Consider the following 4,797-nt stretch of genomic DNA (forward strand, 5'->3'; position numbering starts at 1 on the left):
AGAGAGAGAAAGAGAGAGAGAGAGAACAATTCTCAACCTATATATTCAACTAATTTTTTATCTACAGATTTGAAAATGTGTATATTGGGTATTCAGACATATGTAAATATATCTGGCATAATCTATGTATTATATCTATAAAAGTGTGAATGTGAGTGATGGAAAGAGCAAAAAATTCTCAACCTATATAACCTATAAAAGTGAGAATATGTGTGAGAGAGAGAGAGAGAGAGAGAACAATTCTCAACCTATATATTCCACACATTTTTGGGCACAGATTTGGAAATTTGTATATAGGGTAGGCAGACATATAGAAATATATCTAGCATAATCTATCTATTATATCTATAAAAGTTAGAACTTGTGTGTGTGTGTGTGTGTGTGTGTGAGAGAGAGAGAGAACAATTCTTAACCTACATACTCAACAAATTTTTTACCTACAGTTTAGAAAATTTGTATATAGGGTATTCAGACATATGGAAATGTATCTAGCATAATCTATCTATTATAACTACAAAAGTTAGAATGTGTGTGTGAGAGAGAGAGAGAGAACAATTCTAAACCTATATATTCAACAAATTTTTTATCTACAGATTTGAAACTTTGTATATAGGGTATTCAGACATATGGAAATATATCTAGCATAATCTATCTATTTTATCTATAAAAGTGAGAATGCGTGTGTGTGAGCTAGCGAGAGAGAGAGAGAGAGAAAAAGAGAGAGATAAAAATTCTCAACCTATACATTCAACAAATTTTTTATCCACAGATTTGAACATTTGTATATAGGGTGTTCAGACATATAGAAATATATCTAGCATAATCTATCTATTATATGTATAAAAGTGAGAATGTGTGTGTGTGTGAGAGAGAGGACAATTGTCAACCTATGTATACAACAAATTTTTTATCTACAGATTTCAAAATTTGTATATTGGGCATTCAGACATATTTCAATATATCTGGCATAATCTGTCTATTATATCTATAAAAGTGAGAATGTGTGTGATAGAGAGAGAGAGAACAATTCTCAACCTATATACTCAACAAATTTTTTATCTACAGATTTGAAAATTTGTATATAGGGTATTCAGACATATGGAAATATATCTAGCATAATCTATTATATCTATAAAAGTGAGAATGTGTGTGTGTGTGTGTGAGAGAGAGAGAGAGAGAGAACAATTCTCAACCCATATACTCAACAAATTCTTTATCTACAGATTTTAAAATTTGTATATAGAGTATTCATACAAATAGATATATATCTAGGATAATCTTTCTATTATATCTATAAAAGTGAGAATGTGTGTGTGTGTGAGCGAGAGAGAGAGAGAGAGAGAGAGAGAGAACAGTTCTCAACCTATACATTCAACAAATTTTTATATATAGGGTATTCAGAAATATCGAAATATATCTAGCATAATCTATTATATCTTTAAAAGTTAGAATGTGTGTGTGTGAGAGATAGAGAGAACAATTCTCAACCTATGCACTCTACAAATTTTTTATCTACAAATTAGAAAATTTGTATATAGGGTATTCAGACATATGGAAATATATCTAGCATAATCTATCTATTATATCTCTAAAATTGAGAATGTGTGTGTGAGAGAGAGAGAGAGAACAATTTTCAACCTATATACTCAACAATTTTTTTTATCTACAGATTTGAAAATTTGTATATAGGGTATTCAGACATATGGAAATATATCTAGAGTAATCTATCTATTATATCTATAAAAGTGAGAATGCGTGTGTGTGTGTGAGAGAGAGAGCGACACAGAACAATTCTCTACCTATATATTCAACAAATTTTTTATGTACAGATCTGAAATATCACATTTGTATAGAAGTAGAAATCTTGATACCTACTCTGATACCTAATAAAAGAAAGGACACTCTTTAGGGCGGATTTTGATTATAACAAGTCACTAATTAGAAATTATAATAAACATTCTAATAATTTAAGAATTTTACCAAAATAAAATTGCATGGTAATCACCCAATTTCTGCCACAAAATTTTGATTGGCAGAACTCATAAACATAAAATATATATTTTCTAATTTCATCTTTTTTTTTTCTTTTTACATAATCTGGTTTGATGTTTTCCCAAATATTCAAATCACTATATTTTGCTGCTTAATATCAAATACAGCAACTGAGTTATTTTTATGCATCAAACAATTACATTTTCTCATTCATCCAAACTAATCACTGAACATCAATTTCATATTTTCTTCACTAAAATATTACTGTGCTTGATGTCATCAAGTGGAGCGGATCATTTTTTTTTCATTTGTTCACACATTTTTCCAATTTATATATATTTTAAAGATTCTTAGCCTATGTCATTGCATACCAATCTGTTTATTAAAAGTTAAGGTTCACTGTAAACACATATGTTACACCAAAATAAAAACGCTTCAGATAATGTCTTGATATTCAATTCAGTTTCTCACATGACATCTTATGAAGTTAGTAGAAATGTTACAGACTTTTGAATCTCAAACACTTTCAATACTGTGCACTGATATTTTCTTTTTTGCAATATAAGCACATTCATGATTTTTTTTACAAACGTTAAAAACTTTCACATTGTGTAGCAATATACTGAAACAATTATAAAAATATTTGTTTTTATTTTGAATGATGCAGGGCATCTGAAGAGAGATTTTTCTAACAAAATGAAAGTATAATTTTTAGCAATAGGTATCTAGGAAAAGGCCACTACATATGTTATAAGTTCCAAATTTCCACAACCTGGCAAATACTGGTACATGCTAGCAAATTTAGATTTGCAATTACAAAATATGATTCTAATTTTTTCCTTTGCTCTTTATTCTAACACTACACTAAATTTACTGTGTTATTTCGCTACAGTTGATATTGTGTAGAACAATAAGAAAATCATAGTGAACAATGCATTCAACAAAATTTCACACACATTTCTAGATACCTATATCTAATAAGTTCAAAAGAAAGGACACACTTAGGGAGGTATTTTGGTGGTCAAGTCACTAAAAAGAGATTAGCTGGTTTCCCGGCATAGCCCAGGATATAATAAAGATTGACTGAAATACATGTTCTAGCTGGTTTCTAGGCGTTGCCAGGGATGTAATATAGACACATTATGTTGTATATTACCTGTTCTCTTCTCCCTAAGGTAAAACAATTTCATATACATGCTGTAAATTACCTATGCTAGGGATAAAACATGAACAATATCAGTCCTAGGGTAGATAAAACAAATAATACATAGAGATGAAAGATTCCTCTCCCCTAAGAATAAAACATATATTCAATATCTGCTTTTGTTTTTTCATTGTTAATACGGTCCCGAGCAACGCCGGGTAGCCCTGCTAGTCTATATATATAAAAGGCAAAAATCGGTGTGTATGTATGTATGTATGTATGTTTGTTTGTAACGCTAAAACTTTTGAAAGACGGAACCAGAGTTGACAAATTTGGTATCATATTGCACCTTGATCACCCGGATGACAAATATCGAAATTTCACGTCAAACGGACCAGTAGAAAGGGGTCAACTGATCGTTTTTCTCCTAGGGGGGCCCCCCAAAAAACCTGTCATTTTAACGTTATTCAATACGTGTCACGTGACGTGACGTCAGCTCAAACTTTTGACAGACACAACCAAAGTTGACAAATTATGTATCATATTGAACCTTGATCACCCGCATGACAAATATCGAAATTCCACACCAAACGGACCATTAAAAGGGGGTGAACTGATCATTTCTCTCCTAGGGGGGCCCCAAAAAAAACCTGTCATTTTAATGTTAATATTACATAATCCAAAAACGCTTAGTCATGTCACGTGACGTGACGTCAACATCCAGTAATGGCGAACAAATGTAAACAAACACTTTGTTTTACCGATACTTTTGTAATTTCTCTTCTGCATTGTTCTAGAGATTATTAAACTCCATGACAATGTCTCCAACGTATTTAACTGGTTAAAAATAGTATTTATACAAGAGTTTTAACGAAAAATATCAGGAAAAAATGTACAGGAATAAAAAAAAATTCAGCTTTCAAAATATTCGTCGATAAAAAAACCGATCTTTATATTTACGCTAGCCATTTTGTATATTACCACGTGACCTGCTATCTCTTAAACTGGAGGGGGGGGATCCACTTGAATCCAACAAAACCAGTAATTTTTTTTTTCTATTATATATACATCATTTTCTATAAAATTAAGTGTAGACTTTATAATTATAACAAAAAATGTTATTCATACTAAAAAAAAAAAACGCTTAGTCATGTCACGTGACGTGACGTCAACATCCACTAATGGCGAACAATTGTACCTATTTACTATGCCTCCCCACGGGACAGAGTTAGACACCAGGGTCGTTTTTTAACGTGGAGAAAAGGTACAAAAATAAAAATTGTCTCAGTCGTGGAGGATTTCTCCTCCACCGAAAGAGAACAAGAAATAGAAGTGCAGCATCTGAAGAACAGATACTACACTTTGATCTTGACCAAAAGGCCAAGAATGCGAACAATTGTAAATAACAACTTTTTTCACAAAACCAACACCGTCTTTCTTTTTTTTCTCTCTCTTTCTCTCTCTCACCCACTTACTCTTCCCTCTCTCTCACCCTCTTTCTCTTGACGTCACACCACTGTTAAACTGTGGGGGGGGGGAACACATTCCCAGGCATTATCTCCTATAGATGCACATTTTATTAGAAATTCAGCTTTCAAAATATTAGACGATAATAAAAATATAAAACCAACACCCTCTTTCTCTTTTCTCTCTCTCTCACC

General features: G+C 31.7%; 1 pseudogene; it reads right to left on the reverse strand.

Annotated features, from left to right (window-relative positions):
* Positions 1-4,395: 4,395 nt before the first annotated feature.
* Positions 4,396-4,529, reverse strand: LOC145246989 (U2 spliceosomal RNA; annotated as a pseudogene).
* Between the last annotated feature and the right edge of the window lie 268 nt (positions 4,530-4,797).

This window comes from Euprymna scolopes, chromosome 24, assembly GCF_053919585.1.
Source record: "Euprymna scolopes isolate OS-2025 chromosome 24, ASM5391958v1, whole genome shotgun sequence".
NCBI lineage: Eukaryota > Metazoa > Mollusca > Cephalopoda > Sepiida > Sepiolidae > Euprymna > Euprymna scolopes.